Below are 20968 nucleotides of genomic sequence, written 5' to 3'. Positions count from 1 at the left end.
TGACGTTTTGCCTCTTATTGTACTTATTTGTCAGCATATTTTTTTTCTCCATCACCCCCTCCCCCCCGACTCCTATTACAGTGTAAGCTCCAAAGGGCAAAAAATACCATGTTGACATCTTTCATCTTTTCTATTTCTTGTGCTTTCCACTGTGCTTCACAGATAGAATTTTTAAAATACATGTTTGAATTCAATTGAATAAAGTGTATTACATGATTCTTTAAAACAATTTTATTGATGTTTAATTTTTATCACCTACATTGCCCAATATATCCCTTTCTTGTCCCAGAGAGCTATCCCCCTTCACACGGAATAAAAAAGAGGAGAAAAAAGTTTATCAAAACTAACCAACAAGTCTGATGTTATATGCTATCTTCCAAATCCGGGGTCTCTCAGCTCTGCAAATAGAGGAGGGTGAAGCCTCTAATATAATTTGACTAGCTTGCTAGTTGTATATATATGTATATACGTCACGGTCCATTTCCTCCCTCCATATCTATGCACAGTGGTCTCTCATATCTGGAATGAACTCCCTTTCACCTCTGCTTTGTAGTGTCCCTGGTTTTCTTTGAGAGGCACACAGATCCAGTGTCAACCTCTATATGAAACTTTTTCTAATCCTTCTAATTATTAGCATTCTCTCTCTTTGGAAATTGCTTTGTGTGTGTTTTGTATTTGTTTAGTTACACTTTGTGTACCATCAATAGTATGAAAACTCCTTCAAGGCAAAGTCCGTTTCATATTTGCCTTTGTATCGGATGACAGATTAATATATTAGATTTGGCTGTAATAAAAACTATTTAAGAATAAAATACAGAAGGAAGTTATTATATTCATAATTACTTTTTGAACAGCTTATATTTTCCACATTATTGTTAGTGTGAGTCACAAGGAAACTATTCCATTAAAACCAAAGAATAATAAATTATTTCTTCTGATATACTTTATCAAAAGTTTTATCTAAAATTGTGAGAGACTGTAGCATTATGTTGAGATAAATTTGTGGGTATACTTGTATGTCTGTATACATATACTATCATGTTAGTGAATTTCCATTATATCTTGTTCTTTTTGTATAATGAGATTTTTTTTCCATTTCCTTTCAGATGGCCTGCATGTTGTAGTGCCTTGCTGATTTTAGTATGTCTTCCATATTGAGGTTCATATCAGTGAAGATACTGTTATGGTAGTCTGTTAATGGCATTCATTTTTTCAAAAAAAGAAAGTTTTAATTTGATAAACATCTAAGAAGAGCATTCTCATATGTACAGCAGAATATAAAAAGAGGACTGTACGTGTAGCCATGAACTTGCACTGTGTACATCTTGCTTCTCCAAGTATATAGCCAATTCAGTGTTATTTTTCTTTTCTCACATCACCATAATTTCCTCCCTCCCACTCCCAGAGAGCCATCTCATATAACAAAATATTTTTTAAAGATAAATAAAAAGAGAAAAAAATTAGCATATTTGTGCAGTATATCACATTCAGAAACCTCCCACTTCAGCGAAAGAATATAGTGGGAGTATTTTATCATATATCTTCTTTGGAGTCATGCTTGTTCTTTGTAATTTTGTGACATTCACCTTTGTTTTTTTTTTTTGTGGTTTCCATTTACATTGTTGTAGTCACTGTGTATGTAGTTTTCTTGGCTTTACTTTCTTTAATCTACGTTAATTCTTCTTCTATTCTTCTCTGTATTCATCATAATCATTTTCTTATAGCACAGTAATTCCATTACATTTGTGTACCACAGTTTCTTTTTTTAAATAAATAGTATTTTATTTTTTCCAATTACATGTAAAGATAGGTTTTGGCATTCATTTTTTATAGCAGTTTGAGTTTCAGATTTTTCTCCTTTACTCCCCAATACAGGAAGCAATCTGATACAGGATATACATGTGCGATCATGTTAAACTTATTTCCATATTAGTCGTGTTGTGAAAGAAGAAACAGAACAAATGGGAAGAGCCACAAAAAAACAAAAAAAGTGAAAATAATATGCTTCAATCTGCATTCAGATCTTCATTCAGATTACATAGTTCTTTCTTTGGAGGTGGATAATATTTTTTATCATGAGTCTTTTGGAATTATCTTGGTTCATTGTATTGCTGAAGAGGTAAGTCAATCATAGTTGATCATCGCACAGTGTTGCTGTTACTGTGTACAGTGTTCTCCTAGTTTTGTTTGCTTCATTCAGCATCAATTTATTTAAGTCTTTCCAGGTTTTTCTGAAAGCCTCCTGCTCATCATTTCTTGTAGCACACTAGTATTCCATTACATTAAATATCACAGCTTGTTCAGACATTCCCCAGTTGAAGAGCATTTCCTCAATTTCCAGTTCTTGGCCACTACAAAAACAGCTACTATAAATATTTTTGTATATGTAGGTCTTTTTTCCTTTTTTTATGATCTCTTTGGGATACAGACCTAGTAGTGGTATTGCTGGATCAAAGGGTATGCACAGTTTGATTGCCTTTGGGTATAGTTCCAAATTGTTCTCCAGAATTGTTGGTTCAGTTCACAACTCTATGAGAACAATGTATTAGTGTCCCAATTTTCCCACATCATCTCTAACACTTATCATTTTCCTTTTCTGTCATATTAGCCAATTTGGTCGGTGTGAGATTGGTGTACCACATTTTCTTTAGTTATTCCTTAATTGATGAGGATCTGCTTTGTTTCTAATTCTTTTCTGAGTTGCTTTCCAGAATGGTTGTTGATTCACAACTCCACCAACAATATACCAGTTTGCCTATCGTCTTTCCATTGCCCTCCTTTTTATGTTTTCACATCTTTCCTGTGTGTGTGTACATGAGCTTAGATACCAAACTTCTAACAGAGAAACTTGATACAAAGATTTTTTTTCCCATTAGCATTCCTTTAGGAGCATTAATTTTGTTTGCAAAGAAGCTTTTCAGTTTCATATGATCGGTTATGTATTTTATCTTTTGTAATTGCTTTCTCTTCCTTGTTTAAGAATGCAACTGCTACCCATAACTGTGAAAGGTATCAGGCTCACAACCTAGGATTTATCCTTAACTCCTCACTACCTCTCACTCCGTGTATCTCATTAGTTGTCAAGGCCTGTCGATTACAACTCTGCAGCATCTCTCACATAATATACTCCCTTCTCTCTTCTTACACTACCATTACCCTCATTCAGACTCTTATCACTTGGTATATTACAATAGCCTGTTGGTGGGTTAGCCTGCCTCAAGCCTCTCCTTACTCCAATCCAGCCTCTATTCAGCCCCTAAAGTAGTTTTCGTAAAGTGCAAGTCCAACCATATGGCTCCCTGTCTCCTTCAGGATCAAATACAAAATGTTCTGTTGGTATTCAAAACCCTTCATAACCTCAACCCATCTTACTTTTTTATTCCTCTCACACTTTGCTCCCTGACATGTACTCTTCAATTCAGTGACTCTGGCCTTCTGGCTTTTTCTCAAACAAGACACTCCATCTCTAGGCTTCTAGCATTTTCTCCATCTGTCTCATGCATACACTCTTCCTCCTCTGCTCTACCTCCTGACCTCCCTAGCTTCAAGTCCCAACTAAAATCCCATTTTTTTTTTACTACAAGCTCTCTCCAACCCCTCTTAATTCTAGTGCCTTCCCTCTGTTAATTATTTTCTATTTTTCCTGTGTATTTCTTGCTTTGTTGGATATATTTGTTTGAATGTTATCTCCCACATTGTTAGCTACTTGAGGGCAGGGGGACTGTCTTTTTTTTTTTTTTCCTTCTTTGATGCACTTTTTTTTTTGCCAGTCCTAAAATCTTGTTTTATGATAAAACTTGTAAAGTGTGAGAAAAGAATATCATCCCTATCTATTCAAGAAGTCCATCATTTTCTTAAAATGTTGCTTAGCAAGTTGCAGAGAAAGACATTTGGAAGCAACATGTAATTGAAAAGAAGCTACTTGTGTTTTTCTCATTTTACATTATTATAATGTGTTTTCCCCTTTACATACAGGAAGCCAAACATTTTATAATATAGTCTGAGGCATCATCATCCGTTCTGTGCAGCAGCAACTTGCATATTTCCAAATTCCTCTTCTTCATGTGTACATTTCCAGCTGCCTGTAGTACCAGACTGAACAGATAATGATCTTTCCAGTTGCAGTGGTGACATCATCTGTATTGTTTATTTTGCTAGATAAATGGCTTCATATTCCTGAAGCTGATGGACAAATCTAACGTTAGGATTAATACTGACCCTTCTTTCTTGGATGTGTGTAAATGCCTCCCTGTATTTCACTCCAAATTTTGCCGTAACCTACGCTATAAGTAAGGCAGTACTTCAGGAAATCCTTGCATTTCCATGGACAAGAACTTTTCCTCCTATTTGTAAACTTCTATCAATAAATTCTTTAGTCATTGGGGAAAAATGTATTATATTTTCAACTGGATTATCTGTGATATCCAATACCAAATACCTAAATAATTGTTGAAAGTTTGGTTTAGTAAAGTTGGCTTTAATGTTTTGTCTTATACATGTGATGTGGGTTATTCCATATTTCTGTAGTATGGGTAGCTTGCTTTTCATAGCTGAAGAATATGGGCTCAAAAACAATCCAGGTAAGATTTCTTGCATATCTCGCCTCATGGGATAGATCCAATCCTCAGGGTGTTTTTTGGACTGTGGTAGGGTAGGAAACTCCAACTTCACATCCTCCATTGCCCCAGCTAGCTGGTTGGTGTGGTTTAGAGAGCCAGCTGGCTGTCCAACCCTTAATCCTCGGGCAGGTTGTGAGACTGTTAGCAGCGGTGCAGCAGACAGAAGGGCTGGGGGTGGAGGGATGTAGGCTGGCTACTGATACACAAAGGCCACTAGTTCCTGGCGACTGGTGGTGGCACAGCTGAGTGTTGGGTGGCTCGTGCTGTGCCACCATGCTGTTCCTCTTCACCCCACCCCTCCTACCCTGCCCTTTCCGCCTCCTGTACTCATAAGCAGCACCATTCAGTTCCTGTACTTTCTTTTTTAAAATTAATTTATTTTTAGTTTTCAAATTCACTTCCATAAGATTTGAATTTTAAATTTTCTGTTCTCCCCCTTCTTCTTCCCCAAGACAGCATGCAGTCAGATATAGGCTCTACATATACATTCAAATTAAACATTTTCACAATGGTTACGTGGTAAAGAAGAATTAGGACCAGTGGGAGGAACCATGAGAAAGAAGAATCAAAACAAAACAAAAAAAAGAGAGAGAGAGAGAGCACAAATAGTATGCTTTGATTTGCATTCAGATGCCATAGTTCATTTTTTGGATGTGGTTAGCATTTTTTCCATCATGAGTCTTTTGGAGTTGTCTTATATGCTTGCATTGCTGAGAAAAAGCTAAGTCTATCAAAGTTAGTTATTGCACAGTGTTGTTGTTACTGTGTACAATGTTCTCCTGGTTCTGCTTACTTCACTCAGCATCAGTTCATATAAGTGTTTACAGGTTTTTCTGAAGTCCCAGGCAGGGATTGCCTCTTTTTTGCCTCTTTTTATATCCCCAGCACTGAGCATATCATCTGTTATATTTGTTGTTCAAATGTGACTGACTCTTTGTGACCCCATTTGGGGTTTTCTTGGCAAAGATACTGGAATAGTTTGCCATTTTCTTCTCCAGCTCATTTTATGAATGAGGAAACTGAGGCAAATGGGTTAAGTGACTTGCCTAGGGTCACACAACTAGTAACTGTCTGAGGCTGAATTTTAACTCAGGAAAATGAGTCTTCCTGACTCTCGGCCCAGCATTCTATCCTCTGCAGCATTTAGCTGCTGTCTAGTACATAGCAGCCCATTAGTAAATAAATAGGCAAGTGGATAGAGCACCGGCCCTGGAGTTAGGAGGACCTGAGTTCAAACTTGTCCTCAGACACTTTGATGTTAGTTGTGTGACCCTGGGCAAGTCACTTAACCCCATCGCCTCACCAAATAAATAAATAAATATTGATATTTGGTTATTGTTCGGATGTGACTGACTCGTTTTGACCCCATTTGGGGTTTTTTTTGGCAGAGATACTGGAAGTGGTTTGTCATTTTCTTTTCTAGCTCATTTTACAAATGGGGAAACTGAAGCAGAGGATTAAGTGACTTGCCTAGGGTCACATAGCTAGTAAGTATCTGAGGCCAGATTTGAACTCAGGAAAATGAATCTTCCTGACTCCAAGCCCAGCACTCTATCCACTGTGCCACCTCTCTACCACGATAAATTCTGTAAACTCCTTGAGTCCAGTAACTAGCCTGTTCTTGTCTTTGTATTACCAGCATCCGGCATTTAGTAAGCACTTAATAAATGCTTGTTATTTCATGTATCTTTTCATCATGCTTAAAGCCTGTGAATGTCTCCAAGATCAACAAATTAATAGTTTTGTCCACTAGATTTCTCAACCTTGTGGTTTATTTAACTGACTTATTAATAGCATTAAGGACCAGTAAATAAATCAAAATGATTTTTTTTCTTAATTTTGAGAAATGATCACTTGTACTCTTTTGTTCCCAGCAGTTTTCAATGGGATGTTATAAAACTCTTTTGGTATATTAATTATCTCTAATCAGTCAGCTGCCCTTTAAATTAATCATTAGACTGAGAATAGATATGTCAACACAGTGTAGACAATTATTGGGAAGCATTACTATATTCCACATGGCCAAAGAGCTTTCTATTGGAAGTTTAGCCCTGACTTGCTATGTGACCTTTGAAAATGAACCCACATTTTCCTGACATTTTGTCATTTTCAAAGTGCTTTCTCTACAACAGCGATAGCTCTTTATGTACAGAGAAATAGGATGGTATAGTAAATAAGAGAGCTAGCCTTGGGCCAGGAAGACCTTGGTTCATGTCCTACCTCTGGCACATACTCTCTGTGTTATCCTGGCAGAGCAGACTGTGTTCTTCAGCTCTCAGCACCCCAGGCGACTCTCTACTAACTGTAATCTGCAGAGCAGGGGCTAATGTGAATTAGTAAAGGAAGTTTCCTTCTTTGGCATTCCTTCATAAATTAAAATGCAGATCCAGTCCAAAAACAATTTACTGGTAAAGAAATGAAGGATGAAAGAGATTGAGTGATATGCCCATGTTCACTCAGTATTTACTTCACTAGGAAATTATTATGCATGTGCCTACTATATCACCAGATGTTCAGTATAGAAATCTGATTGATTATATACTTTGTATCAAAAGGTAGAGAAGCTCTATACAGTCAGTTAAAATAAGACCTGGAGCGGACTGTGGCTCAGATCATGAGCTTCTTAATGCAAAATTCAGAATTAAATTGAAGAAAGTAGGGAAAACCATCAGACCATATAGGTATGACTTAAATTGCATCCTTTATAAATATGAAGTGGAAGTGATGAGTAGATTTAAGGGATTAGATCTGGTAGACAGAGTGCCTGAAAAACTATGAACAGAGGTTTAAAGTATTGTACAGGAGGCAGCAACAAAAAATATTCCAAAGAAAAAGGAACAAGAAAGCAAAATGACTGTCTGATAAGATTTTACGAATAGCTGAGGAAGGAAGGAAAGAGAAAATACATGAGAAAGGGAAAATTATTTCCACCTGAACACAAACCTGAGAAGGTTTTCTTAAATGAGCAGTGCAAAGAAATAGAAGAAAAAAATAGAATGGGAAGATGAGATCTTTTTAAGAAAATTAGAGGTATCAAAGGAATATTTCATGCAAAAGTAGAATGATAAAGACAAAAATGGTAGGGACTTAGCAGAAGCAGAAGAGAGTAAGAAAAGGTGGCAAGAATATATGAAAGAACTATACAAGAAAGATCTTGACATCACTAATAATGCTGTAACCATAATGGTGTGGTTTCTGATCCAGAGCTAGACATCCTGGGGAATGCAATCAAGTGGACCTTAGTCAGCACTGCTAACAATAAGACTAGTGGAGGTGATGGAATTCCAGCTCAGCGATTTAAAATCTGGAAAGATGATGCTGTTAAAGTGATGCTCTTAGAATGCCAGCAAATTTGGAAAACTCAACAGTGGCCACTGGATTGGAATGTTCAGATTACTAAACAATTGCACACATCTTCTCACACATGTGTTTATGCTTAAAATTCTGCAAAGGAGGCTTCCGCAATGAATGAACCAAGAATTACCAGAAGAGCAGGCTGGTTTTCAAAGAGTCAGGAGGAACTAGAGATCAGATTGCCAACACCTGCTGGATTCTGGAGAAAGCATGGAAGTCCTAGAAAAACATCTACGTTTGCCTCATTCACTGCACTAAAGCCCTTTGTGTGGATTACAGCAAAATGTGACAAGTCCTCGAAGAGATGGGAGTATCAGCTCATTTTACTTGTCTACTGAGGAACCTGTATGAAGGCCAAGAAGTAACAGAACCGAATGTGGAACACTTGATTTGTTTAAGATTGGAAAAGGAGTAGGACAAGGCACTATATTGTCACCTTATTTATTTCACTTATATGCAGAATACATCGTGTGAAATGCCAGGTTTGATCAATCAAAAGCCAGAATTAAGATTGCCAGGAGAAGTATCAGCAATCTTAGATATGCAGGTCATATCACTGTGGTGGCAGAAAGTGAAGAGGAATTAAGAAACCTCTTGATAAGGATGAAAGAGGAGAGTGTAAAAGCTGGCTGAAAGCTAAACGTCAAAAAAATAAAACCTAAGATCTTGGCAATTGGTCCCATCGCTTCCTGGCAAATAAGAGAGAAGAAATGGAAGCAGTGTCAGATTTTACATTTTTGGGCTCAAAGATCACTGCAGACAATGACTACAGCCATGGAGTTAAAAGATACTTGGCTCTTTGGAAGGAGAGCTATGGAAAATTAGGACAGCATGTTAAAAAGCAGAGACATTACCTTGCTAACAGAGGTCTCTAGCTGAATGCTGCAGAATTGATGCTTTTGAATTATAGTTCTGGAGAACACTTTTGAGATTCCCTTGGACAGCAAGGAGATAAAACCAGTTAATACTTAAAGAAATTAATTCAGGCTATTCACTGGAAGGTCAAATACTGAAGATAAAACTTAAAGATTTTGACCACACAAATAATTTGAAATTGAAGGGATGCCCATCAATTTGGGAATGACTGAACAAATTGTAGTCTATGATTGTAATGGAATATTAATGTGCTGTAAGAAATGAGGAGCAGTAGCCTTTCAGAAAAACCTGGAAAGACTTATATGAACTGATGCAAAGTGAATTGAGCAGAACGAAGAGAACATTGTACATAGTAACAGCAGTAGTGTACAACGATCAGCTGTGAATGACTTAGCTACTCTCAGCAACATGAGGATCCATGACAATTCCAAAGGACTCATGATGAAAAATACTATCTACCTCCAGAGGAAGAACTGATAGAGTCTGAATGCAGAGGAAAGCATACTATTTTTCACTTCGTGTATTTTTTTCTTTTTTCTTTTTTGTTTTCTTTGGGTCTGTGTCTTTTTTCACAACATGACTATTATGGTAATATATTCTGCATGATTGAACATGCATAACCTATATCAAATTGTCTACCATCTCAGGGATGGGGGAGTTGAGAGAGGGAGAAGGAAAATTTGGGAACTCAAAATTTTAAAAAATGCTAAAAATTGTCTTTACATGTAAACGGGGGAAAATATTAAAAAAAACAAGACTTTGTCCACATAATAAGAAGATGTGACTCATTGGAAAGGACTCTGCTGTTGGAAAAGATTGAAGGCTGAAGGAAAGGAGGATGGCAGAAGATGAGATGGATAGATTGTGTCATAGAAACAATAAACATGAACTTGGACAGTCTTGTAGAGATAGTGGAGGATAGAAGGACCTGGCATGCTGTGACTGAATGACCAAACAACAACAAAGCTTACTATATGCAGAGTACTGTGTTAGATACTGTTGATTGACAAACAGTGATTGACAAACTTGCTCAAGTAATCAACATTGTACTGGACATTAAAGATAAGATCCAAGCAATTTTGGGGACCTAAATCTGGTACCAGCTGGGAGTCCTCACAGCAACTACCTGCTGTTTCTCCTAAAGGAAGTTGAGATCATCTGTCTGGAGGTGAGGAAGGGAGTGGGGCTGAGGTGCAATGAAGGTGTAGGTAATTTCAGGTAATGTTGATGAACTTGTATGCTAGGATATTTGAAAGGATATCCACATGTATATTGAAGTCCCCATGTATGAGAGAAGGGGTTCAGGTGGAGAAGTATGAACCACTGAATTCCTTGGGAAAGAAGAGAAAATGCCTTGAGGACTGGGAAGTGTGACTTGTTTTCTCCTGAGCTAGTTTAGCTTCCATCTCTTGCTATGTAGTCTGATGCCTAATCTCCAGCTTTCTGAGAAAATGGAGCCTTCCATTTGACCCTTGACCTTCCACCTGACCCTTGACCTTCCATCTGACCCTGATCTCACTAGCACTGATTCTTCAGCTTCCTTTGAGAAGAATTAATGATCATGATAGTTATCCCCTCATCCTTTTTCCATCTCTTCCCAGAGAACTATCCCATATAATAAATAGTATTTTTAAAAAACAAAACAAAACAGAAAACCCCAAATGTCTTGGGGGAAAAATAAGCAAAACTAATCAATACATTGGAAAAAGTATGAAAACATATGCAATGTATATCACCTGTAGGCCTCCCACCTCAATATGGGATTGGTTAGGGATGTCTTCTCATATCTTTTCATTTGAATTATGCTTGGTATTTATAATTTCATTGCATTCGCTTTTGATTTTTTGATGTGTGGTTGTTCTTTTCATTTATATTGTAGTTTTTGTGTGTGTGTGTATATATATATATATTTTTTTCTCTGCTTGCTTTACTCTGCATCAGTTCATATAAGTCTTTCTATATATTCATCACTTACAACATTTAGAGCATAGTAATGGTCTATTGCTTTCATGTACCACAATTTAAATCAATTGTGAATGGCTAAATAGCCATTCACCCATTGAAGGAAGTCTCCAATTTATTTCCAGTTCACAGTGTTGTTATAAATATTTTTATTTACATAGGAACTTTCTTCTTTTCAGTGGCTTCCTTGTGCTGTAAGTCCAGTAGTGGACTCTCTGGCTCAAAGGGAATGTACATCTTAGTCCCTTTGTTCACATAATTCCAAATTGCTTCCAAAATGGTTGTACCATTTCACAACCCCACCTGCAATGTATTATCTTTCCACACCCCTTCAACATTGACTATTGTCATTTTTTGTCTTCTTTGCCAATTTGCTTAGTGTGAGGTGAAACCTCAGAGTTGTTTGGATTTGCATTTCTCTTATTATTAGTGATTTGGAGTATTCTTTCATGTGGTTGTGAATATATTGCAATTCTTTTAGAACACTTAGTTCATGTCCTTTGACCACTTATATATTGGGGAATGACCATTAGTCTTATATATTGTTAGTAATTGTTTAAATAGCTTGACTATCAAACCCTTAAAAGAGAAATTTAATACAGAGATTTTTTTTTCCCATTTGACCACTTCCTTTCTTATCCTGGCTGCATTAATTTTGTCTTTGCAGAAACTTTTCAGTTTTATGTCATCCAAGTTATCTATTTTATCTTTTGTAATTGCCTGTGTTTCTTGTTTTGTTCAGAATACACCTCTTGTCAATAGCTGTGAGTACCATATGTTTCTCTTCTAATTTTTTTATAGTATGATCTTTAATATTAAGGTTAGATATTCTTTTAAAATATATTGTGGAATGTGGTATAAGCTACTAGTCTAAGCCTAATTTCTGCCAGACTGTTTTCCAGTTTTCTCAGCAGTTTTTGTCAAATAAGGAGTTTTCTCCCCCTAGGTAATTTATGTTTTCTACTTTATGAAACAGTGTGTTACTGAGTTCCATTGTTTCTGATCCTCCCTTGCCCAATTTGTTCCATTGAACTCTGTTTTTTAGTCAAATACTAGATGATTTGGATGCCTGCAGTTTTACAATGTTGGTTGAGGTCTGGAAATGCTATTTCCCCGTTATTTCCACTTTTCATCATTTCTTTGGGTATTTGAGATCATTTGTTTTTCCAAATGAATTTTGTTATTATATTCCCAAATTCTATAAAGTATTCCCTTGGTAATTTGATTAGTATACCATTAAAGGTGTAAATTAACTTTAGTTGTATTGCCATTTTTATTGTATTGGCATGTTCTACCCATGAGCAGCTATTTAAGTCAGTTTTCTTTTTCTTTTTCTTTAGAGAATACTTTGTGATTGAATCTATACAAGTCTTTTGTGTGATTTGGTAGGTCAGACCCCAGATATTTTATTCATTTTGTAGTTTTTTGGAATAAGATTTCCCTTTCTACTTTTCTTTCTTGAGGTTTGTTATTACCATGCAGAAATGCTTTTGATTTTTGATGGTATACAGCCTGCAACTTGTCTGAAACTGTTAATTGTCTCAAATTGGTATCTGCTGATTGCCTAGGATATTCTAAGTAAATCATCATGTTATCAGCAAATGTGAGTTTTATCTCCTTTTTTTCCATCTTTATGCCTTTAATATCTTTCTCTTGTCTTACAGCTGTTGTTGGCATTTATAGAACTTTATCAAATAATAGGGAGACGTGGGCACTCTTGCTTCAGTCCCATATTTATTGGAAAAAGATTCTGCTGTATGCCCATTGCGTATTTTTACTTTTGACTTCAGGTAGATGTTTTTCTGATATTTAAAAAAAAAAACCCTTTATACTTTATAACGTTTTTAGTATAAATACATGCTGTACTTTGTCAGAAGCTTTTCCCTTGTATCTTTTGAGATAATCATGTGGTTTTGGATTTTAATATGATTATGTTGACTGTTTTCCTAATGTTTAACCATCTTTGCATCCCTATTATAAATCAGCTTTGGTCATAATAAATGATTTCTTAGATAATTCACTATAACCTGTTTGATAGGATTTTATTTAAAAATTTTGAAATTTAAAGTTCATTAATGATATTGACCTATAATTTTCATTCTGTCTCTTACCTTTCCCTGTCTTTGGAATTTGGACAGTATTTGTCTGATAAAAGGTTTCTTTTAGAGTACTTTTTCAGTCTTAAAGAATGATTTGTTTAGGGACAAGTAGGTGTCACCGGCCCTGGAGTCAAGAGGCCCTGAGTTCAAATCTGGCATCAGACATAACACTTACTAGCTGTGTAACTCTGGGCAAGTCATTTAAACCCAACTGCTTTACAAAAAAAAAAAAAAAAAAGGAAAGAAAAGAAAAAAGAATGATTTGTGAAGATTGGATACCAAATGGTCTTTAAAAGTTTGTCCTGTGAATCTATAAGGACCAGGAATTTTTTCCTTTGATATTTCCTTTTCAGCTAAATCTGTTTCCTTTTCTGAGATTGGGTTATTGTGTTCTGATAGTTTGGGTATTTATATTTTTAAAGTATTCTTGTATTTCTTTTGTGTTCTCAGTTTTGATAGCTTATAACTGTGCATAGTATGTTCTGATTGTTTTTATTTCTTCTGGTTTTGTTTTGATTTCACCTTGCTCATTTATTATTTTATTGATTTTTATCACTTACTAATGGTTTAACAATTTTATTAGTCTTTTCAAAGAACCAGCTTTTGGTTTTATTTATCATTTCTGTAGGTTTTTTTTTTCCAAAATATCTTACTCTAAATTTTAATATCTCTTCTTTTATGCTTATTTTAGTCTTATTTGTTGGCTTTCTAATTTTTTGAAATACACATTCAGTCTATTAATTCTTTCTTTTTCTATTTTGTTAATGTAGAGGGAAATGATTTTTCCTTGAGGGCTGCTTTAGCTACATCCTACAAATTTTGGTATGTTGTTTCACTAGTGTAATTTCCTTTCATATTTTTATTATCCTTTCTAATAATTATTGTTTCTATGATTTTTTCTTTGACCTCAGTGTTTATTATTTCATTGCTAAGTCTGTATTTGGGTGCGTGTCTTTTGTTTGTGATCCCTGAGCCAATAACTATTTTCATTGCATTACTATTTATAAAGTATATTTTCACTGTTTTCCAGTGGTTTCTGGGAAATCAGGGAAATCAATTAATGAATTTCTCAGTTAAGCATTTTTTTAGGATCTGATACGAACTTGGTACTATTCTAGTTGGAGTTGAGCCTACAAAGACAATAATGAAAAAAAGTGAGCTTACATTCTGTTGGGGGAAACAATATGTCCATAGCAATAGATGTACAATAGCAATAGATGTGCAATAAGTGTAGAATCGATACGTGGTGATTGTGAGGGGGATGAATGCAGCTGGTTTGAACAGAAAACATTTTATACAGAATGAGGCACTCCAGCTAGATTCTGAAGACAATAATTCGCCAAATACTGTGATTGGAGCTGCCTGCAGCTCTAACACACTCCAGGTTTGGGAAACAATCAGTGCAAATACCTGGGAACAGGAGCTGGGTTCTTTTGTGTGAAGTTTGACTATAGTATGGAAAGGGAAGTAAGTCATGATGAGAATTGAAAGGTATCCTGGCGTCAGATTATGAAGGACTCTCACTTTTTTTTTTTTAAATCACTACTAAGCTGTCTCCTGAAGAAAAGCAGTGATCTCATAAGTAATGAGATAAGAAGCCAATGGTGAAAAAAAAGATGATGAGATCAAGAAAAACACAATTAAAAACTTGAATGTTATATTTTTACAGGAATCCTAGTTGATTCCATACCTAACTTCTTCTTTCTAAAACTTAGCCTGAGAGTAGAATAACCTTAAATAACCTTAAGGTTAAATAACCTTTATTTAAATAAAAGGTTGAGTAGACATCATTAAACATAGAAACGTAGACTAGAACTCCACAGGAATTTAGAGATCATCTATTCCAGAGGTTCCCAAAGTGGGAGATACTTCACCCTCGGGGCACTGGAACTATGTAGGGGGGCAGTAGTGGCCTCCGGTGCAATTGGAAGTGCATTGAATAAAAACAAGGGGACAGTGGAAGCATAAGGAAAGAAGAGAAGAGAATTTTGAAAAACTGTTCACACATGTTTAATCTGTTGTGTAACAGTTAAGGTTGTTGTGAATACATTATTTTCCAAATAAACATACAAAATGCAAATTATAACCAATGAGTGGTCAGGTCCGATCACAGGTCTTAATAAGCACATGTTGGCAGGCTAGCATGTAGAGTATTGTCGGCAAGTCCAGCTGGCATCAGTAGGAATATGTGAGTGTAATGACTTGTTTATAATATGATATATATGGTTACCTGATACAATACTGCATCATCAAAATTTCAGTGCAGGAAAGAACCCCACAAATTTATAATGAATTATTAAATTTAAGGTGTGTCATTTTAAAAAACAAATATTTTATGTTTTTTTGAAATGATGCAAATTTTAAAAAAAAGTAAAGGGTTAAAGAAAGTAAATTTCCAAGGGAGCACTGAGTAATTTTTTTTTTTTTTGAAAAGGGGGCCGTCAGGCCAAATAAGTTTGGGAACCTCTGATCTAGTCTGTTACCTTCCTTTTATACATTAGTAAACTGAGCCTAAGGTCACAAAGTAATTGACAGAGGTGGGTGGGGCTTAAATCCCGGTCATCTCATTGTATAGTCAGCAGTATTCCTGCTGTGCCACTCTGGGGGTTTCCCATCTACTGTGAGTTGTGCTGTAAATCGAGTAATTATTGAAATTATATCATTCATTACCCAACTATGCTACTGTTTTATCATTTGCAGAGTGTATGTGATAAGCACAACAATATGAATTAGGTTGTCCAGGAAATGTTTATATGTCCTTCCCTTTATTTCTTCTAGTACTTACACCTTCTAAGTATCAAAACATCCTTCAGCCTTCTTTCAAAAATAGCAGAGATGAGAAGAAAATGTGCTTAGAATTCTTTCTTAAATGCTGATTGTGGCCTTAGTCCCTCTTTATCAAGAATTCCTAGCCTTATTTTTGTCATGGAGCTCTTTGGCAGTTTGCCTTTAGGTCCCTTCTTAGAATAATTTTTTTAAATGAATAAAAAAACACACAGGATTACATTGAAAAGGAGTTATCAAAATATTGAAAAAACAAAAAACAAGTTCAAGGAACCCAGGTTAAGAACACCTGCTCTAAATGCAATTTGACCATTCTTTGACTTAAGTGCTCCTTCAAGTAGGGCAATTAGCAGATGATCCAAAGCCTTTTATCACATGGAACTCTTGTCTGCTGTTCAATAAATCTTCAACAGGAAGGTCCACTCAGTGTGTCCAGGGCTTTGTTCTTGCTCTCTTTAACATTATACAAGTACCAGTGGAGAAAATGGCTGTCCATCTGTCATCATGTGCTCCTGCTTCATGTTTCTTTTCTGGTTATAAATATTGTTAATGTCTTTTATGTCATTTATGGTTTGTAATTCTTCCTTGTTCGTGTACTAGGTGGTGCTGTGGATAGAGGGCAAGGCCTAGAGTCAAGAAGAGTCATCATTGAGAGTTCAAATCTAGCTTCAAACACTTAGCTGTGTGATCCTGGGCAAATCATGTAACCTTGTTTGCCTCAGTTTCCATATCTGTAAAATGAGCTGGAGAAGGAAATAGCAAACCCCTTCAGTATCTTTGCCAAGAAAACTCCAAATGGGGTCACAAAGAGTTGGACACGACTAAAAAACAACTGAACAGCATGTGCTGTAGCTTACCTGTTTCCCATATCTCTCTCTTAATTGCCTGTTTGATGGCCTACAGCTTTTAATTCATAATCATAGATTTAGAACTAGAAGTGACTTTAGGAGTCATCTAGTTCAGTTTGACCTACTCCCATTTTAAAGATGAGGAAAGTGAAGCCCAGAAAAGTTGAGATTTGCTCAAGTTCACATAGCAAATTGAAGAACAAAGATTCAGACTAATCCCCTCATTCCTAGTCCCATTGTCTTTCTCCAAATTCAACATTTTTTCCAAGTAAAACACTGCACTACTTTTGTCTTATTATGGTTGCCTCTATGACTTTTAGTTGTATAGCATTATTGGAGGATAATTAGGATCAAAAAGTTTTTTTTTTATAATAGGCAATTGGGGTTAAGTGACTTGCCCAGGGTCACACAGCTAGTAAGTGTCAAGTGTTTGGTCTGAGGTCGGATTTGAACTCAGGTCCTCCTGACTTCAGGGCCGGTGCTCTATCCATTGCGCCACCAAGCTGCCCCCAAAAAGCTTTTTTAAAAGGAAGAAAGTTAGAGTCATTGTATCACTTACTTTCCCAAATGCAGTTCATCTTGCTCTCCTCCTATTTCATTTTAGGCCCAGTCCATTACCAATCTGCAGTGTCTGTTCAAGTTATATTGGATCAACACCAGAGGGTAGGGTGGTCATTGAGTTATATATTGTAGTCTGGATTCTGGACAGTGTTTTTTCTTTATCTTATTTACGTAAATTATGATAAGATGATGATAATAATGATAACATTTGTAACACTCTCAAGATTGTAAAGTGTTTTAGTTGTATTATGTCATTTGTACTTCATGACTCTGTGAGGTAGGTATTGAGGGCACCTTCTTTTACAAATTAGGAAACTGAACTTGAGAGAAAATAGGTGATTTCTCACATTCAAACTGTTGCTAAATGTTATATGCAGTTTTCACATCCAGGTTTTTGTGGCTCCCAAGTCCAGTACTCCAACCACTACATCTTGCTGTCTCCAATTTGAGTAGTTAGGATGCTTTTAAGTGATTATAGGTCTCATTCAGGAAGCTTTGCAGTGACTTGTGTTTAGTGACAGTCAGTATAGTATTACTTGTAAAGAGGAATGTCTGGAGAACCTCATCTACTATAAGGAACCTCTTTTTGATTTGAACTCTTGTCTGGACAGCCTTCATGACAGTGGCATATGCTTTTAAGCATATATCTCTTTTTTATGACTTGTTTTATATTAAATGAGCCCACCAAACTTTTATTTTTTTAAAAATTTGTTTATTTTTAGTTTTCAACAATCACTTCCATAAGATTTTGAGTTCCAACTTTTCTCTCCATCTCTCCCTTTCCCCCATCCCAGACGGCATTCAATCTGATATAGCCTCTACATATACATTCATGTTGATGCTATTTTCACATTAGTCGTGTTGTAAAGAAGAACTAGAACCAAAGAGAGAAACCACAAGAAAGAAGAAACAAAAAAAAAAAAAAGAGATCAAATAATGTGCTTCAATCTGTTTTCAGACTCCATAGTTCTTTTTCTGGATGTGGACAGCATTTTCCATCATGAGTTCTTTGGAGTTGTCTTGGATCCTTGCATTGCTGAGAGGAGATGTCTGTCAAAGTTAGTCATCGAACACTGTTGACTGTTACTGTGTACAGTGTTCTTCTGGTTCTGCTCACTTCATTCATCATCAGCTTATTTAAGTCTTTTCAGGTTTTTCTGAAGTCTACCTGCTCATCATTTCTTATAGCACAATAGTATTCCATTACATTCACATACCACAGCTTGTTCAGCCATTGCCCAGTTGTTGGGCGTCCCCTTAGTTTCCAATTCTTTGCCACCACAAAAAGAGCTGCTATAAATATTTTTGTACATGTGGGTCCTTCTCCCAATTGTGTGATGTCTTTGGGATAGAGACCTAGAAGTGGTATTGCTGGGTCACAGGGTATGCACGTTTTCCAACAAGCTTTTATTAAATGTCTAATATGTATAGACAGTGCTTAATGATTAGAGTATCTAGAAAAAAGATACCTCTCTGGTATCCTTCAAGGATTCTTATGGTTTTAATTTATGGATAGCAGACACCTTGTACAGGAAGCTTTAAAATGACATTTTACTTTACTTAAATGCTTTTTAAAATAATAGAATAATAAGCACAATGAGCTTTTGTATTCTCTGTTCATAAAATATGTAACTTAAAAGATGTGGACCACTATCCAATATGGTTTGGAAAAGGCTATTTTCTTGTACTTCTGAAAAAGGTATTCTCAAAATGTGTGTTGATTACTCAAAAGGGTTTGTAGAGTGGAAGATAAACATGGATCAGGAGAGGTTTTTTTGGTTCCCTTTTTGAGAGTGTGGTAACAGTAAGGTCTGATGTTACCTTGAGAATTAACCTCTCAATTTTATTAAAATTGTGTCATCTCCAGCGTGGACCTCCTTTGTATAAACTTGTTCTAACCTACTTGCTTTGCCCATCTTTTTTTTTTTACTCTTTTGCTTCTTGCTCTTTTTTTGTTCTGCACAGCTTATAGGCTTTCATTATTCAATCTTTCAAGTGACTTCATACATAGAACTGAAGGGAGCATAAGTACACCCTGACCACAGACTATATTACAAAACAGCAATCATAAAATCCATTTCATGTTGGTTAGAAAACAAGGAAGTAAATCAGTGGAGCAGACTAGATGAGGGAGAGTAAAAAATAGTGGAACTTAATAACCTGCTGCTGGATAAACTGCCTCCAATAAAATACTAAAGAAAAAACTCCCCATTTGATAAGAACTGTTGGGAAAACTGAAAATCAGGCTGACAGAACAAGAGGCTTAAACCAACCCCTTACAACATATTCCACAATCAATTAAAAAAAATTAAAATAGCAGATCTAAGGAAAATGCCTTCCAGAACTGTGAATAGATTCTTAACCAAACTGGCAATTAAGTGAATTACGAAATATAAAATAGGTACTTTTGATTACATGAAATGAAAAGCTTTTACACAAAGGCAATGCATCTAGAATAAGAAGGAAAAAGTAGTTGACTAAGAAAAAATCTTGATATCCCATTTTTCAGAAGAGACTATGGTAACTAAGATACATAGATAAGTAGTATAAATATAGAAGACCAAATCCATTCAGCAATTCCCAAAAGAAAACTTGCAGAATATTAACAACTATATGAAAGAATGCTTCAAATCGTTAATAATAAGGGAAAGGTAAACCAAAACATCTTCAAGATTTTACCTTTCCAGCAAATTGGCAACAATGACAAAAAATGATAGTGTTAGGATGAGGAAAGGGTCACACTAATTGCATTGTTGGTAGTGCTGTGGAAAGCAGTTTGGAATTATTCAAATAAAGTGTGTAAAATGCCCTTCCTTTTTGATCCCACTAGTAGGCTTGTACTCAAAGGAGGTAAAAAAGAAAAAGAAAAATTCCCATGTATACCAAAATACTTTTAGTAGTTCTTTAAAAAAAAAAAGGCACATTTTTTCAATTAATCTTTCATCTCACTCCTATCTTTTCACCCCTCCCCCTGAAGACTAGTAAGATGAAAACCTGCATATCAAATATGCAACAAAACAAATTTCTTCATTAGCCTTAAACATTTGTGTTCGTCTGTCCTCTGGGGCTATCACATCTCTGTGTATGGAGGTAGGTAGTGTATTTCATCTTTGGTCTTCAGGAATCATGGTTGTTCATCCTGTTGATCAGTCTTTTAAAGTTGTTTGGTTTTTTTTTTTTTTTTTTTTTAAGTTTTCAGTATTCACTTCCATAAGATTTTAAGTTTTAACAAAGCTGTTTTTCTTTACCATGTTGTTATTTTATAAGTTTTTCTTTTGGTTCTTCTTAGTTTACTTTTTATCAATTTATACATGCCTTTTCAGGTTTCTTTGAAATCATCTCTTTCATTATTTCTTAAGGCATAGTAGTTTTCCATTAAATTTATAAACTATAATTTGTTCATCTGTTTCTCAGTGGGTACCCCCTTAGTTTCTAGTTCTTTGCCACTACAAAAAGAGCTGAACAAGTCGTTTAACCTCTCTTTGCCTTAGTTTCTTCACGTGTAAAATGAGGACTTATCACTTCTATCATATCACTTCTGAAATTTTAGAGAATTATATCACTAAGGCAAGTTAAAGAGTTATTAGCTGCCCTGATTTTTGCAGAGGGAAATTATCCAATAGATGGGTAATCATTGAAGGCCCCTTTGACTGTTATTTGTGGCCACTAGTGCCTAATTATGTTTCCCAAACTCTTCATCACTCTTCTCTATCAATCACTTAACAGGTATTTTTTTATGTACTTACTGTGTGCCAGGCACTGTGCTTGGTGCTAGAGATACAATTTCAAAGAATAAAGTAATCATTACTCACAAGGACTTTATGTCCAAATTGGGGAGACAAGTACATACAAGAATATATGTAAG

At 35.7% G+C, this 20968-nt stretch overlaps 1 pseudogene; it reads right to left on the bottom strand.

Annotated features, from left to right (window-relative positions):
* Positions 1 to 4011: 4011 nt before the first annotated feature.
* On the bottom strand, positions 4012 to 4680 carry LOC114035377 (annotated as a pseudogene).
* Between the last annotated feature and the right edge of the window lie 16288 nt (positions 4681 to 20968).

This window comes from Vombatus ursinus, unplaced genomic scaffold (genome assembly GCF_900497805.2).
Source record: "Vombatus ursinus unplaced genomic scaffold, bare-nosed wombat genome assembly UNPS02009205.1, whole genome shotgun sequence".
NCBI lineage: Eukaryota > Metazoa > Chordata > Mammalia > Diprotodontia > Vombatidae > Vombatus > Vombatus ursinus.
The sequence above is the reverse complement of the archived record's forward strand: the minus strand, read 5'-3'. Positions and strand labels throughout refer to the sequence as shown.